The 18619-nt window shown below is 44.7% G+C and overlaps 1 long non-coding RNA gene across 1 annotated transcript in view; it reads left to right on the top strand.

Annotated features, from left to right (window-relative positions):
- Positions 1 to 18619, top strand: part of LOC125484668 — a 28318-nt gene that overhangs the window by 4891 nt on the left and 4808 nt on the right. The window contains exon 2 of the long non-coding RNA XR_007263481.1: positions 1704 to 2562. This is a non-coding gene — a long non-coding RNA (uncharacterized LOC125484668). The remainder of the gene's footprint in view (positions 1 to 1703; positions 2563 to 18619) is intronic.

The following is an 18619-nucleotide window of genomic DNA, read 5'->3' on the forward strand; positions in this document are numbered from 1 at the left end:
GTACTCCCCCGCAACCCCACACCCCGGTACAGGGCCGGCTCCCGGCTTCTTTTATACCCGCCTCCCCCCCTCCAGTACAGGGTCATGTCTTTCCCGTTTCTCAACCCCCTTCCCCCGGTACAGGGTCTGTCCCTCCAGTTTCTCAGCAATTTGTCTCATGTGGACACTCCCCTCTGCATTCTACTCGGCAAGCTAGCGCTACACCGATAATAATCAGTGTTACATATTAATGAAAGATGCCGCTGGTGTTTATCAGACTATAGGCGGACGGGTTATTTTATGCAGATATGGCACAATTTCGTTGCGAACTCTGCAATGCTTTTGTGCACCATTCACAGACTCATTTTCAATGTCCTTGTCAAGAGAATATCCCATTATTTTCCAGGCTTGAGTCCCCAGTTTAGTCTCTATCTCACACCCAGCCACCTGCTGTAGTGAAACAACAGGGAGGCTGTGGTTTGCTAATCCCCAGGGGACAATTGCAGCCCTCCTGTGTCCCTGCACCTTGTGGAGAATGGTTCAAAAGGCCATCACTTGATTCGGAAGGTCCCAGAAGCTTCGTGAAGTTGGCCGAAACAACTGCACATTGACCCCATCATTAATGACAGTCAACACTGAAACTCGTGTGAATGAAGAATGATCTGAAGAATTACTGGAATCCCACAGGGTTAACTGAAACAGTTTTGGATGAGTTCATTCCTTTCAAGAATTCCTCTTCCTGTTGATTGGAAATGGTCTGTTTCCAATACCAACACAGAGTTTGCAAAGTTAAGTCTATTAATTGTGCTTTTTCAAGTGCAGCTATTAAAAGTATACATGCTTTTAATATCTGTAGATCTAAGGAGACAGTTAATCTTCATATCTCTTTTCAAAATCAACTCCCTCTGCAACTAAAGTTTGGGACCTTTACAAAAACAAAGTTGCTGGAAAAGCTCAGCAGGTCCGGCAGCATCTGCGAAGAAAAAATCAGAGTCAACGTTTCGGGTCCGGTGACCCTTCCTCAGAAATATTCTTTATATTCTGGCATGTATCTCGATACTTCCAGAAGGCAAGCATTTCCTTAAAATCAACAGTTTCAACTTGTTTTTGTCCTGTTTCCATGGTTTAATTTTTAATCTCAAAATGTATGGACAATTTATTTTGCAATGTGCCAATGTAAATAATGAATCAAACATATTCTGCAGTTCAGTAAGCACCGGAACCATATGTCAGCTAACATGCACCCTAGCTCTCTGCACTCTCTGGAGTGTACAGATTAGATTTTTTAAAATTACTGTGTCATAAAGAGGGTAGATATTTTCTAATCAACCTGCTGATGAAATGTTGTAGTTACACACCCTTGGAGTAGGTGGGTTTCGAGTCTGGGCTTCCTGACAGACAGTACCACTGCACCACAAGTGCCCAACACTTTATTTATATTTGAGTTAGTTGATGTATTTTATTTTGCAAATTATTTCTGCCAGGAATTGACAGTGCTGTACATCTATGATACAATATTTCAACTTGTACATTGTTTTTATTTCTGGGCAAAAATGACTGAAGGAACCTAACTCTGACTTTAATACCAAATCCTTTGGAAACCTTTGATTCACTGAAAGTTATTTCTCTTACAATTGTGATTTGCTGCAATGCAACCATTCAATGGACATATAACATGGTTTTTTCCCCTTCATGTGGATGTTTTATATATTGTGTTCTTACAGACATGGTCCATTTTCACCTCCAGATAAAGCAGAAGATAGCTCAGGTGATCACCACAGAACCATACCTGTGACACATACAGCAGCGATGCTGAGGCCATGGAAAGACCAGCAGTGATCTTATTGAATGGTGGAGCAGGCTCGAGGGGCCACATGGCCGCCTCCTGATCCTGGTTCTTATGTTCTAACAGTAAGTCTGCCTCATACCTGATGATGACCAGGTTCTTAACTGCAATGGAAAGAAAGCTTCATTCTGACCTGCCTAATTTTTATTTCATCATCACATTCAGTTTTTAACATATGCCTCAGCCTCTCCAAACCATATCTCCTCAAACTTCACCTCACTTGACCTGATAGTGAAGGGGATAAAGGATCAGACAGAACAAGGCCTTCTGTTTTCCTTTATGTCCTGAGGTCCATTTGTTCCAGTCACAGATGTTCCTCAGCCTGTGCACTGACAGCAGATTTGGGCAGAAGACGGGAATGTTGTCCATGTCTAGGGAGGTTTTGATCTACCTCCACTATTGAAGATAATCACCCCTCCAAGTGCAGAACAACAAACCAGCTCGACGAGCCAACCAACCTCAACACCCACAACCCGAGCTACAGATCTACTCCAAAACCTTAGGATATTTTTGGAAGTAAAATGATTGACACGGGATATCCACTAGTCTGCAGAAATAGCTATAAAAAAAAACAACTTGGGTTGGAAGTCTTCAGTCTCTTTTGGACAAGAAAGAACTTCTTAAATTGGAAGAATATTGACTCCAGTGTAATGCTTTGCCAGCACAACAAGACTCAGAGCAGAGGAAACTGCTCCCACAAGGATCTGCTCCAGCCATCTGTCTCATCTGGGAACAAGGTTGTTTGTTTCTCCTATCTCCTTTATCGTACTTTAACTGTTACTTCTTAATAACCCAATATTACCAATGATTTCAGCCTTTTTGGGTAACGTAACTACTTACCTTACTTTGTGTGACATTTTAATGCCCTGGATTTTATTTTAAATTTCTATGTTCTACTTTAACAGTTTATGTAAAGTTTATTTTAAATAGGTTAACAACTCATCCACTGAGGCAATACGAGTAGAACTCAAAAACAAGACAGGTGCAATCACTCTGATAGGATTAGAACATAGGGCCTCCCACAGACACTGAGATGTTGAGGAATAAATATGTAGGCAAATTATGGAAAGATGCAATAAAAACAGTGTTGTCATAGTGGGTGCCTTTAACTTCCCCAATATTGACTGGGACTCCCTTAAAGCAAGAGACTTAGACGGGGCAGAGTTTGTTAAGTGCATCCAAGAGGGTTTCTTGAAACAGTATGTGGATATTCCGACTATAGGAGGGGCCATACTGGAGCTTGTATTGGCTAATGAGCCTGGCCAGGTGACTGACCTTTCAGTGGGAGAGCACTTTGGAAACAGTGATCACAACTCCTTAACTTTTACGATAGCCATGAACAAGGATAAGCCAGGACCTTGTGGGAAGGGACTAAATTAGGGGAGGGCAAATTACGTTAATATTAGACAGGAGTAAGGAGTGTTAACTGGAAGGAGCTGTTATCAGGCAAGTCCACGTTTGGCATGTGAGAGCTGTTTAAAGACCTGCTGGGAGAGTTTAAAACCAGCATGTTCCAGTAAGGAGGAAGGATAGGATGGCAAAGTAAAGGACCCTTGGATAACAAGGGAGGCTATGGATTTAGTCAAAAGGAAAAAAGAAGCATATGTAAGGTTTAGGAAGCTAAAATCAGACAGGGCCCGTGAGGAATATGAAGAAAGCAGGAAAATACTCATGCAGGGAATTAGGAGAACAAGAAGGGGCTATGAAATGTCCCTGGCAAGTAGGGTTAAAGAGAATCCCAAGGCATTCTATAGATACATTAAAAACAAGAGGACAACTAGGGAGAAGGTAGGACCACTCAAGGATAAAGGAGAGAACTTGTGCTTGGAGGCAGAGAGTGTAGGCAAGATCCTAAGTGAGTACTTTGCATCATTATTCACCCAGTAGAAGGATATGGAGGATAGTGAGATATGTATGGAGCATGCTAATATGCAAGGGCATTTTGAGATCAAGAAAGAAGTGATGTTGGATCTCTTGAAGTGCATTAAGTTGGATACATCCCTAGAGCCCGATGGTATCTAAACAGGTTACTGAGAGAGGCAAGTGAGGAGATTGTTGGGACCTTGACCAAGATCTTCGTATCCTCACTAACCACTGGAGAGGTCCTAGAGGACTGGTGAGTAGCTCATGTTGTTCCTCTGTTCAATAAGGGAAGTCGGGATAATCCAAGAAACTATCAGCTGTGAGTCTCACATTGGTGGTTGGGAAGCTGTTGGACAGAATTCTTAGGGATAGGATTTACTCAAATTTGGAAAAGCATGATCTAATTAGGGACAGTCAGCATGGCTTTGTGCAGGGCATTTCATGTCTTATTAATTTGACTGAATTTTTTGAGAAGGTGACAAAGGTGATCGATGAGGATAGAGCAGTGGATGTTGTTTACATGAATTTTAGTAAGATTTTCAACAAGGTCCCTCATGGTAGGCTTATCCAGAAGATTAAGATGCAGGGCATCCACAGTGACTTGGCCTCATGGATTCAGAATTGAGTTGTCCATCGAAGACAGAGGGTAGTGTTGGAAGGGTGTTTTTCAGGCTGGAGGTCCGTGACTAGTGGTGTTCCACAGGGTACTGGGACCTCTGCTGTTTGTGATATATATAAATGACTTGGATGAAAATGTAGATCGGTGGTTTAATAAGTTTGCAGATGATACAAAGATCGGTGGAGTTGTGAACAGTGTAGAAGGTTGTCAAATGATACAGCGGAATATAGATCAGTTGCAGATATGGGCGGAGAAATGGCTGATGGAGTTTAATCCGGGTAAGTGGGAGATCAAATGTTAAGGAAAAGTATACAGTTAATGGCGGGATCCCAACTGGCATTGATGTACAGGAGGATCTTGGGGTTCAAATCCATATCTCCCTGAAAGCAGGCACACAAGTAGATAGGGTGGTAAAGAAGGCATATGGCATGCTTACCTTTATTGGTCAGGGAATTGAGTACAAGAGTCAGGATGTCATGTTGTAGCTTTATAAGACTTTATTTAGGCCACACTTAGAGTATTGAATTCAATTCTGGTCACCACATGACAGGAAGGATATGGAGGCTTTGGAGAGGGTGCAGAAGAGGTTTACCAGGATGCTGCCTGGATTAGAGGGGATGAGCTATAAGGAGAGTTAGAAAAACACGGATTGTTTTCCCTTGAGTGGTGGAGGCTGAGGAAAGACTTGATAGATGTCTATAAAATTATGAAATGCATAGATAGGGTTGACAGGCAGAATCTTTTTCCCAGAGTTGAAACGTCTACTACTAGGGTAGCATGCATTTAAGGTGAGAGGGGAAAAGTCTAAAGGAGACATGACGAGCAAGATTTTTACACAGAGAATGGTAGGTTTCTGGAAGGCACTGTCAGGGGTGGTGATGGAGGCAGATACAATAGGGGCATTTAAGGGCTTTTAGATAAGCACATGAACATGCAAGGAAAGGAGGGATATGGACCAAGAGCAGGCAGAAGAGATTAGTTTAATTTAGCATCATGTTTGGCACAACATCATGCTGTAACAGTTCTATGTTCTATGTAACCTTGAAATGAACAGTCAATAAGTTAAACATGTGATTCAGTGCAATACATTTAAAGAACAGAGGAAAGTACATTTCTATGCCTTTTGTGTATTGCAACAGCTTAAGATAGAATTTCCAGCCAATTTGTGACCTACTCACAGGACCAGGGACCTGGGTTCAATTCCACCTTCGAGCGACTGTCTGCATGGAGTTTGCACATTTTCCCTGTGTCTGCATGGGCTTCCTCAGGGTGCTCCGGTTTCCTCTCACAGTCTAAAGATGTGCTGATTAGGTGGACTGGCCATGCTAAATCGCCCATTGTGTCCAGGGAAATGCAGACTAGATGGATTAGCCATGGGAAATGCAGGGTTACAGGGATAGGGTGGGGCTAACCCCTAGTCCATTCCATGACCACAAACACCACCTCCCCTTCCCACAGCACCTTCCCATGTAACTGCAGAAAGTGCAACACTGGTCCCTTCATCTCCTCCCTGCTCACCATCCAAAGGCCTAAACAGTCTTTCCAGGTGAAGCAGCATTTCACCTGGACCTCCTCCAGTCTGTGTATTGTATTCGCTGCACCAAATGGGGCCTACTCTACGTTGGAGAAACCAAACGCAGACTGGGTGACTGCTCTGCAGAACACCTCCAGTCTGTGCGTGAGCAGGACCCCAACCTGCCTGTAGCTGGTCATTTTAACACAGCGTCCTGCTCACATGCTGCAGTGTTCCACTGAATCACAGCACTAACTGCAGCAACATCTCATCTTCAGACTAACGCACTTTGCAGCCTTCTGGACATAATATTGAGCTCAACACCTTCAGATTGTGAACTAACTCCCATTCCTTCACTTTCTTTTAGCTTTACTTGTTACATTCTCCCATTTCTACTATTTATTTTGGCTTTACTCATCACATTCTTTGTCACCATGTCCTCTCTCCCCTCCCCCCATCCCAGTTACTGTCCTTTCAGTCTGGCAGTTAGACACACCATTGTTCTGCCATTCTCACATTCCCATCGCTTCATCTGAACTATCAACAGCTTTTCTCCAATAACCCTGTACACCCACTACTCCCACACCTCCTCCCCACCCCCCAACAAACTATCGCATAATTTGGACTCGAAACGTTAGCTTGCTCTCTCTTCATGAATGCTGTCTGACCCACTGTGATCTCCAGCATTTGTTTTTAGTACAGATTCCAGCATCTGCAGTAATTTTCTCCTACCCAAGATAGGGTGGGTCTGGGTGGGTGCACTTTGGAGGGTCAGTGAAGACTCAATGGGTCGAATGGCCTGCTTCCACACTCTTAGGGTCCTGCGATTCTACTTGAGGTACAAGATCTGAACAATAGATGGAGCTGTTTACCTTTCCAGTGAAAGACCATAGGTGCACATAGAGCAAGCAGGCAATATTCAGAATGAAGAAAGGTACGGAATGCATAACTAGAAAAAAATTCCTGAAGTTTGCAGGGTCTTTTACTGACCCTCTCAAAAATGTACACTCGGTTTTCATTTTCATTTTTTCATTTGCTTTGAAAGGTTTTTGAAGCACGTAATGAAAATGCATTGATACATTTGTAAATTGTTACAAGAATGTTGAAGTGTCCAAGTATTTAGAATGAGGGGCCAGTTGTCAATTTCTTTCGACTCAGGAGGGGAGTACGCAAATTTTTGGAAAGATAAGGCATTAGTGTTTCCACACTGTACAGATTCTATGTGAAGAAGTTTATCCTGCTATTATTAAATCAACAAAGATGTACAAGCAACAGCAAGTGATGGAAGGTGTCAGTAACAGTGTTATCAAGCAGCACCTGCTCAGCAATAACCTGCTCAGTGACACCCAGTTTGGGTTCTGCCAGGACCACTCAGCTCCTGACCTCATTACAGCCTTGATTCAAACATGGACAAAAGAGCTGAATTCCAGACTTGAGGTGAGAGTGACAGCCCTTGATATCAAGGCTGCATTTGACCAAATGGGGCATCAGGGAGCCTGAGCAAAACTGGAATCAATGGGTATCGGAGGGCAAACGCTCCGGTGGTTGGAGTCGTTCCTGACACACATGAAGATACTTGTGGCTGTGGGAGGTCAATTATCTCAGCTCCAGGACACGACTGCAGGAGTTCCTCAGGATAGTGTCCTAGGCCCAACCATCTTCAGCTGCTTCATCAATGACCTTCCCTCCATCATAAGGTCAGAAGTGGGGATGTTCGCCGATGATTGTACAATATTCAGCACCATTCACGACTCCTCAAATATTAAATTCTCAGATACAGTCCATGTTCACATGCAACAAGATCTGGACAATATCCAGGCTTGGGCTGACAAGTGACAAGTAACATTCGTGCCACACAAATGCCAGGCTATGACCATCAACAATAAGAGACAATCTAACCACCACGCCTTGACATTCAATGGTGTTACCATCACTGAATACCCCACTATCAACATCCTGGGGGTTACCATTGACCAGAAACTCAACTGGACTCACCACATAAACACAGTGTCTACGAGAGCAGGCCAGAAGCTAGGAACACTGTGGCAACTAACTCACCTCCTGATTCCCCAAAGCCTGTCCACCATCTAAAAGGCACAAGTCAGGAGTGTGATGGAATACTCCCCACTTGCCTGGATGAGTGCAGCTCCAACAACACTCAAGAAGCTTGACACCATCCAGGAAAAAGCAGCCCGCTTGATTGGCACTTCATCCATAAGTATCCACTCCCTCCACCACCGACGCTCAGTAGCAGCAGTGCGTACTATCTACAAGATGGACTATAGGAATTCACCCAAGATCCTCAGACAGCACTTTCCAAACCCATGACCACTTCCATCTAGAAGGACAAGGGCAGCAGATACATGGGAACACCATCCCCTCCAAGTTCCCCTCCAAGTCACTCACCATCCTGACTTGGAAATATATTACCATTCCTTCACTGTCATTGGATCAAAATCCTGGAATTCTGTCCCTAGTGTCATTGTGGGTCAAACCACAGCAGGAGGACTGCAGCGATTCAAAAAGGCAGCTCACCATCACCTTCTCAAGGGGCAACTAGGGATGGGCAAGAAATTTTGGTCCAGCCAGAGACGCCCACATCCCACAGATGATTAAAACAAACTTCAAATAAATAGATGAATTTATGAGCTTGCTTTCTTCTCACACTATTCAGTATTGATGTGGTATTGGGCATTATAGTGGCTAAACTGGGATGGTAGGTAATTCCCAAATGACCTGACACTGCTAAAACAATCACCCACCACAATGTTAAGTTCCGTCTCATTTACTCATGCCTACACAAGACAGCACAGTGACATACTTCAAACTCGCTGCCTCTTTTCAGGAAGCATATTGACAAAAGCAAAATACTGCAAGTGCTGGAGATCTGAAATAAAAACAGAAAGCAATGGAGAAATTCAGCAGGCCTGGCAGCACTTTCGAGTCCAGCATGAATCTTCTTCAGAACCGAGAGTTAATCAGGAAAACCTTAAATGAATGGTCACAGGAACCCAAATAGTTGGGTGGAACTCCCCCCCTGCTCCCCAAACTTGAAGGTAGCGAGAGAGGGAAATAATTTGATGCTTGACCCTAGAATGAGACAAACCCCCTTCTCAACAGCTCTATGATCAAGTGTTGGGTGAGAAAGGCCATGGGCAGATTGTCTTGATTAACCTGTTCTGAAATGTTATAACACACTCATGGAGCAGTTGGGACTTGAACCAGGGCCTCCTGGTTGAGAGGTAGCGACCTTACTACTGCACCACAAGTGCTTGTGGGCACTTTTCTTGACATGCCAGTAATTGTGGCACTTAAGTGATCAATTAATGGTCCCTTTAGGGCCTTAAGCCAACACCCAATAAACAGTTGCCTCCCCAGGAGGTGAGTAAAGTAGCTTGTGTCCTGCTGGGAAACCATTGCAGCCTGCTTACCAAAATGGTGTTGGGGCTGGGGGAGAGCTTGGGGATGGGGGAGGCCTTGGGAGTGGGAGTGAGCATGGAGAAGGGGACAAGGGGAGGAGAGGAGGGGGATAGACGGGAGAGATGAGGCAGAGGGGAAGGATAGGTTAGAGGACAGGGGGAGGTATGGGGGGGGGGAAGAGTGTGTGGAGGTGAGGGGAGAATGGAGGTTGGAGGGGATAAAGGATGCAGATGGGCACTGCTCTCCAATTGTCTGAATCAAGGGACAATCACAGCCATAGATAGTAGGCAAAGAGTGCCCCCTTTCAGATGATGCACATCTCACCATGCCTCCTGCCCCATGAGGAAGAAAAGGATGACTCTTCTTCTCATGACTGGACACACAAGGTGTGGACTTTAGGACCCTGAAGCTGCCAGCTCCAATTGCAACCAGAGTTTTTTAAAATGGGAAACTAACACTCCTTATATAAATGGATTGAGACAGTTTTATGTTCATATCACAACAGTGACATCTCTCCTAAACACTAGCTTTGCTCCGTACTGGAACATAACAACCCGACACCAATTCATCTCCACTGAAATACAGACTCTGAGTGCACCAAAAACCAGAAGCATTCAGATATCGCCTGAGTTTTTAAGTCAGCATCAGTGAGATTTCCACAGCCTCCTGTCACACTCTCATAGTTTGGGCACTCATTCCTGAGAATAATGTAATACTCCATGGTATGCATATGTTCCCAAGGCATTCCACATGGAATAATGTGCTATTTCTATACAGACATGACTGGAATCTGTTCGCAGAAAAATTATACTTTGTGTTGAGTGATTTTAAATTACAGCATATCACAGGAAAGCAAAATATAGCAGCTGCTGGGAATTTGAAAATCTGAACAGAAAATGCTACAAAGACTTAGCGAGTCACACAGCATCTATGGAGAGAGAAACAGAGCCATTGGTTCAAGTCCACGATGTTTACTCATTCTGGCTGAGGGTCATTCCATTTGCACAGATGCCCTCGGATGCAATGAGCATTTTCAGCACTTCCCATCTCTACTGGAACAAAACTAAATTTGTTTGCCACATCACCAAAAAAACAGTCAGTCCTCTTGTGGGTCTCTCATCCCCATTCAGCTGCAGCTACTCAGGCTTGGTTTATCTTCTTAAATATGAATGTCAGAAAAGAAAACTGGAAGGCAATGTAAACAACATATTAAACAATAAAATATATATCAATGGTCAAAGTGAACTCAACCTCTGTCATACACATTCATTGTCCCTCACACTCTTTGACTCTCACACTCACTCACTAACCCAGGGCAGGAAAGGTTGGTACATTGATATTGCTATAACCATGATGTGATGCCTGAACTGTGGTTTAGTGTGGAGTACTCTGATCTGCCGTCCTTCATCTCCAGGTCCAGGAGCTGCCCAGTAGCTTCTGACGAAGGATGACCCGTGAGCACATCTCAGCAGAACAGATTCTTGTCCTTATAACAAGCTGCAGGTTATCAGATCTCAATAACTACATACAGTTTGCATTCACTCTAAGATATTAACTGTGAACTAGGACTAACAAGAGGCGGGTAAGACATTTGCCTCCACTTGCTGTCTGCTTGGTCTTCTCTGATGCCCTTCCACCTAGTGGCTATTATTAGCAGAGTGGGAGGGACTTCATCTTTGCCCAGATTAACCCTTTAATACCCATGTCCTTGTACAACAAATATCCCTGAGGAGGTATTCAGGATGACAAGACACATATCTTCCCAGCTGTGTCTAAACCCCGAGTCATGCATCTTGCTGTTATTACTCCCAGTCCAATCCACCATCTTGCTGTTATAGTCCTTTAGGAAGTAGACCTTTGGGAGGCAGCCTGGTGTCAGGCCCCCCCTTCGATAATCTCAATACCACACATCACTGCCCAGAGTGTTAGAACCATGGGCAAGAACAGCAAGGCATGAGAATGCCCCCAGAGAGAGGGCTGGAGCTGCAATAAGAAACAAAAGCCATGAGTTGAGCACCTGAATGTACAAGGCCATGTATTTGGTAGCTTTTGCAACTGCCTGTCCCAAACACCCTCTTCCCCAAACACCCTGTCACCCATTCCCCAGTGGGCAGTCCCTTCCCCTTCTACACCATTGGGCCTTCCTCCAAACTTCTTCCCCCCTTTAGCCCTCACACCTCTGATCCAATGATTAGGCCTCAGGTAGGGTGAAACCTTTCACCTTCACTCACCCTGACTCACCCTCATTCACCTTCACTCACCCTCAGTCACCCTCACACGCCCTCACTCACCCTGACTCAATCTTATTTGCCCTCACTCACACTCACTCACCCTCATTGACCTTCACTCACCCTCACTCACCATCACAAACCCTCACTCACCCTGACTCAACCTTACTCGCCCTCACTCACCCTCATTCACCTTCACTCACCCTCACTCACCCTCACACACCCTCACTCACCCTGACTCACCCTCATTCACCTTCACTCACCCTCACTCACACTCACACACCCTCACTCACCCTCACTCACCCTCACTTGCCCTCACTCACCCTCACTCACCCACATTACTCCTTCAATCACCAATTGTTTCTGTCCAGTGTTTACCAATACAAAGAAACAACCTGTGATTGGAGGATCCATCAGTTCCAATGATGGGCAGTTTAAACACTCAACAGTAAGCATTGGCAGGTAAGACACACACCCACATGGACTGGATAGAAACCCTCAGGGGAAAGGACAACTGATTTCAAACTCAATATAATTTCTTGGAGGGGACACTGTGCCAATGTTCCGCTCCTCTGCTCCATTTCAGAAAGTCCCGAAATTCCCCAAAGTCAAGCTGGGTTCCCTTCGGAATGACAGACCATTTTGGATTCTTTCCTTTGCCATAAGGATGGGCCTCAATGTTTCTTGAGCGGATCTGCTCAGGGTCATTTGGATTTTTGAAAACTAAATTCAGGCAAAATGTTCCTGATGCCCCTCACTGGCACATCCCACTCATCCCAATCACAGCATTCCTGGCATTGGAATGGGTACCGTGGGCAGGAAGGGATTCGACGCTGCAAGGGCAAATCCCAAGAATTTCTGCTACTCTTCGATTCCAGTCCTTTGCTTCTCTTTGTTCCACTTCTGTTGTGGCTGTAGTTACAAGGCAGCTCCTGGATCCTGTTTCTTCAACAAGTCCTGTATTCAGATCCAAATGCAGAGAATGTTGGAGAAACTCAGCTGCATCTGTGGAGAAACAGAATTAACATGTCCAGTTCAGTGTGACTCTTCTTTAGAACTGAAAGCTGTTGGAAAATAATGAGTTCCCTGATTTAGGCTGTTAACCTGGCTCAATCAGGGAGCCCTGTCTGACAGATATAAATAGGAGTGTCAGAGGTTCTGTTCACTCTGAGAGCTGGCTCTGAGGGAGCTGGATCAGTGACAAGGACTCTCCATGTGTTAATAAAGGGTAACTTGGTGATGGGATACTAGCCTCTGCGGAGTTATTTCACTTTTGTGGCATTAAAGGATTACCCATTATTTTGGGAACTCCTGTCTACCCTTTCTATCTAATGTTATGCTGAAAAGGTGACTCTATGGCTCTATGACTCCGGGACACCGTGACTCTGTGATTCTGTGGGTTTATAACTCTATGCCCTGTGACTCTATGACTCTATGGCTCTGTGGCTGTGACTCTGTGGCTCTATGCCTTTGTGCCCCTATGGCTCTTATGACTATGACTCTTATGACTATGACTCTACGACTGGAAATGCTGGTGGGTCGTTGTATCTCAAACTACTGATACAAAGACAAAATACTGCCAAATCATGAAAATCTGAAATGTTCATTTTGTTTCACTTTCGATTGTTTCTGCTTAACCTGGTAAGTATTTCCAACATCTTTTGTTTTAGCAAACACACTGATGTAGATTAGTGAGGTAAATTCATCAGTCGCTAAGAGAAGCTATTCAGATCAAATGTGATGAGTCAATTTGTAACAGAAATGCGGTCACCTTATTAAGGAAAGACGCAGACCCATATTTGTAAATACAAGACCGAATTCCTGTTCAAGCAGTTGGATACTTACGATCACTGTTGGCTGTGAAACTACTTCTAAGACTAACTGGGCAATTTGGGAAAAGTAATTTGATTCTAAAGAAGTATAACTGAGGTAGAGTGATTAGAAAAAGTATGTGTTTCAGTTTAATTCATTTTTATTTAAAGATGTTTTAGTTTTCCGATTAAACTCTAATCTTGTTTGCATACGTAAATACTACGGATGAGCAAAGACGATTAATTATTTAACAGAAAATTATTCTATACCATTAGTTGTAATGCATTATGTTTGAAGTATAAAAATCTCACAAATTGCAGATTATGGTATTTGTTCAGAGTTACTGTAGTTTTTGTATTTTAGGGTATAAAATTGTTTCTAACACTTGAGGGTGCTCCAAGCCTAATTTTAATTCTATTGTTTATACTCATTTTAAAATCAAGTTTCTAAGAACAAGTTTTAAGAGAAAAGTAGAAGCTTGATTTTTGCACAAGTAACATGTTTGAAGAAGTTGAAACTCACACGTTCCCATCACCTCACCGTCACCGTAAGGTCAATGTTTGCACCCATCAGTGTGCCAAAAGAGCTGAAAAGCATTTTCATTGTCACATTTTAACTTTAAATGATGTGTTCTGTCATCACAGTACGAAATGTTTCAGAATCATAGAATTCCTACAGTGTGGGTGCAGGCCATTTGGACTGCACTCAGCCTCTGAAGAGCATTCCACCCTACCCCTATTGTTCTGCATTTCCCTTGGCTAATCCACCTCACCTCTGCACATCTTTGGACTGTGGGAAGAAACCTGGAGGAAACCCATGCAGACACTGGGAGAATGTGCAAACTCCACACAGTCAGCTGAAGGTGGAATTGAACACAGAAACATACAAACATAGAAGATAGAAGCAGGACGAGGCCATTCTGCTCTTCAAGCCTGCTCTGCCATTCCTCACAATCATGGTTGATCATCCAACTCAATAGCCTAATCTTGCTTTCTCCCCATAATCTTTGATCCCATTTGGCCCAAGTGCTATATCTAGTCACCTCTTGAATACATTCAACGTTTTTGGCATCACCTGCTTCCTGTGGTAATGAATTCCACAGGCTCACCACGCTTTGGGTGAAAAAATGTCTCCTCATCTCCGTCCTAAATCATCTACCCTGAACCCTTAGACTGTGACCCCTGGTTCTGGACACACCCACCATTGGGAACATCCTCCCTGTCTAGACCTGTTAGAGTTTTATAAGTCTCTGAGATCCCTCCTCATTCGCCTGAATTCCAGTGAAAACAATCCCAACCTAGTCAATCTCGCCTCATATGTCAATCCCACCATCCCCGGAATCAGCCTGGTAAACCTTCTCTGCACTCTCTCGAGAGCAAGAGCATCCTTCCTCAGAAAGGGAGACCAAAACTGCACACAGTATTCTAGGTGTGGTCTCACCAAGGTCCTGTATAACTGCAACAACACATCCCTGCTCCTGAACTCGAAACCTCTCGCAATGAAGGCCAACATACCATTTGCCTTCTTTACCGCCTGCTGCACCTGCATGCTTCCCTTCAGCAACTGGTGCACAAGGACACCCAGGTCCCACTGCACACTCCCCTCTCTCAATTTACAGCCATTCCGGTAGTAATCTGCCTTCTCGTTTTTGCTACTGAAGTGAATAACCTCACATTTATCCAAATGATACTGCATCTGCCATTGATTTACCCACTCACCCAAAGTGTCGAGATCATGCTGAAGGATCTCTGCATCCTCGTCACAGTTCACCCTCCCACCCAACTTGGTATCGTCTGGCGCTGTGAGGTAACGGTACTAACCACTGAGCCACTATGCTACCCCAAACCTCACAAACCTAGTGCACCATCCAGGGCTGACTCTCAAATCTGCAATGTCTAACTTACTTGCCTGTTAAAGATCAAAAGATTCAGATATATCTGTGAGAAACTGAATGTCTTGTTTGGTAAAATTTCATTGACTCATTTTGTAAATTTGTTTTCCAACTGTGGTCACATTTTTGACTCTCCTGTACTTGACTAAACTCAGTGGAGAGCCTCCCTCTAATTTTTAAAGCTCTACCCTTAATATTTTAAAGTCTCAAGCTGCTGACATCTGCTCTACCATCTCAATAACCCCTACTTTGAACTATTGATGTTTCCTGACATCATATTGTCATTGTGAAAGGCAAGATTGGTGGTGTTGCAATATACGCCAGTGAGGTGGTAATGTAACACTTTGTGTTGTTGTAGACAGACATAATGAGATGACCCACAGCTTCAATAGTGGGCTACACCATGGCTCTATTAGCAGCAACTCTCTGGTGAGTGCAAACTGTTGGAAATTTTGGCTTTAAATTGGGAGTTGACCTATGCATGAGGTATATAAAATAAAAAAGATTTTGTTGACAAAAAATCAGAGGAGATGACATCAACCGTCACTGGAGTATATTTGGTACACTACGGTGGCTCAATGGTTAGCACTGCTGCCTCATAGTGCCAGGGACCCAAGTTTGATTCCACCTTTAGTTGACTGTGTGGAGTTTGCAAGTTCTCCCTGTGTCTGTGTGGGTTTCTTCCGGTGCTCCAGTTACCACCCACAGTCCAAAGATGTGTAGGTTAGGTGGATTGGCCATGCTAAATTGTCCATAGTGTCTCGGGATGTGCAGGCGAGGTGGGTTCCCCTTGGGAAATTCAGGGTTATAGGGTAGGGGAGCGGAACTGGTTGGGATGTTCCTCAGAGGGTTGGTGTGGACTTAATGGGTCAAATGGCCTGCTTCTACACTGTAGGGATTCTGTGATTCTGAATTATTTGAATTAAAGTCATGGATGACTGTTAAATGAGTCATGCATTCTCTACTTCTGGCAAACTGTTTCCCTATTTTTTGCTACACTTCATTTTTGTCTTGGCAAAACCAGGGGTCACATGTTAAGGATACTGGGTAGGCCATTCAGGACTGAGATGAGGAGAAATGTCTTCACCTACAGAGTGGGGAACCGATGGAATTCTCTGCCACAGAAAGTGGCTGAGGACAAAATATTGAATGTTTTCAAAGAGGAGATAGATGTAGCTCATAAGGCTAAAGGAACCAAAGGTTGTTGGGAGAAAGCAAGAACAGGGGATTAAATTGTATTAACAGTCATGATCAAATTGAATGGTGGAGCAGAGTTGAAGGGGCAAATGGCATATTTTGTTCCTATTTTTGATATTTTTCTAACTGCAGCAAAGTGAGTTATCTATCCTGTCCAACAAGGTCTTCACAGCCACATTGTCAATCATTGGCTTCAGTTGGGAATGTTCTCACCCCTGGGTTCAAAGGTCCTGGATTAAAGTGTCACTCTGGGATTTGATCACAAACATCAAGTCCTTCACCGCTGGAAGTTCTGTCTTTTGGGTGAGATGTTAAACTAAGTTCCTGCCTGCTCTCTTAAGTGGATGTACATATCCCATGGTGCTATTGGAAGGAAGAACACATGTGTTATCACCAGTGCCCTGGCCAATACTTTCATCCTTCAAGCAACATCCCAAAGGCAAACAAGCTGGCTGTTTTCATGTTGCTGCTTGTGAAATGTTATTGTGTATCCTACATTACATCAGTCACTACACCTTCAAACTAAAGGCTGTGAAGGACTTAGGGACAGCCAATGGTCAAGAAAGGCAACACTTAAATATAAATCTCTCTGTTGTCAGTTTGTCCCCGGTGGAATGTTCACCACCAAGACAAAGCTTACAACTGCTACACTGGAGGTGATGGGTTTCTCTGGGGCATCTGACAAGTAGTGGGTCATTTCCTGACATTGTGATAGCCCAATATAACAGTTATGTCTGTGGCCTAAAAATATACATTGATTTAAAAAGGGGAAGCGTTCACTAGAGCATTGCTTCTAACCAACGCTTTGCCTTAGGGACTGCTGTCACCATGTGGTTCCTGTGTTTAGCTAAAGAAAACTGCTTTGCTTCACATATACACAGTGGGTACCCAGTGGCTCGGATCATGGGAGCAAACTTAGTGATAGATATTACCAGATTCCCCTTTGTCCACGACTACCTGTACAGTCTCTATTGGATATAGGAGGACAGTCCAATGTTAGGTCTGTGAATTAGATGAGAGATAATTATGTCAAGAACAAAGAACAATACAACACAGGCCCTCCAACCCTGCGCTGACACATTTTCCCCTGCCATACTAAAACTGTCTTCACTTACAGGATCCGTATCCCTCTATTCCTCACTTACTCATGTTTATGTCCAGAAGCTTCTTGAATGTTGCTATTGTGACTGCTTCCACCACCTCCTCTGGCAGCGCGTTCCAGGCACTCACCACCCTTTGTGTGAAAAACCTGCCTTTCACATCTCTTTTAAACATTCCCCCCTTCCCCCCCACCTCCCGCTGCACCTTGAACCTGTGTCCCCTTCTAATCGACCCCTCCACCCTGGGAAAACGCCTCATACTTTCAGCTCACTCCATGCCACCAACAATCTTATAAACTTTGATCAGATCGCCCCTCAACCTCTTGCGTTCCAATGAAAATAAACCCAGTCTATCCAACTTTTCTTCACAGATAAAATCCCCCCATACTGGGCAACATTCTTGTAAACCTTTACTGCACCTTCTCCAAAGCATCCACATCCTTCTGGTATGGTGACCAGAACTGTATGCAATATTCCAAAGTGTGACCTAAATGAAGTTTTACAAAGCTGCGGCATAACTGACCTACCCTTATACTCAATGCCCCTTTCTTGACAGCAATATGGCAGCAGAGTAGGACAGTCCTCAGTTCTGCCTGTTCCTTCTCTTCCTTTTCCTTCTTTTTTCTCTTTTTATTCTATTTCTTTCTTCTTCTCTCCCCTCAGCACCAGAGCTGGTGGCAAGTCCAGCGCGGCGAGCCCTCGTGTCCCGGATCACAGTGACCAGTGAGCCCCGCAGCAGCACATGGGGGACACAGCCCCGCAGCAGCACATGGGGGAGAGCCCCGCAGCAGCACGTGGGGGACACAGCCCCACAGCAGCACATGGGGGACACAGCCCCACAGCAGCACATGGGGGACACAGCCCCGCAGCAGCATGTGGGGGAGAGCCCCACAGCAGCACATGGGGGACACAGCCCCGCAGCAGCACGTGGGGGACACAGCCCCGCAGCAGCACGTGGGGGAGAGCCCCGCAGCAGCACGTGGGGGAGAACCCCGCAGCAGCACGTGAGGGAGAGCCCCACAGCAGCACATGGGGGACACAGCCCTGCAGCAGCACGTGGGGGACACAGCCCCGCAGCAGCACGTGGGGGAGAACCCCGCAGCAACACGTGGGGGAGAGCCCTGCAGCAGCACATGGGGGACACAGCCTGC

This window comes from Rhincodon typus, chromosome 13, assembly GCF_021869965.1.
Source record: "Rhincodon typus isolate 14 chromosome 13, sRhiTyp1.1, whole genome shotgun sequence".
In the NCBI taxonomy this organism is placed as follows: domain Eukaryota; kingdom Metazoa; phylum Chordata; class Chondrichthyes; order Orectolobiformes; family Rhincodontidae; genus Rhincodon; species Rhincodon typus.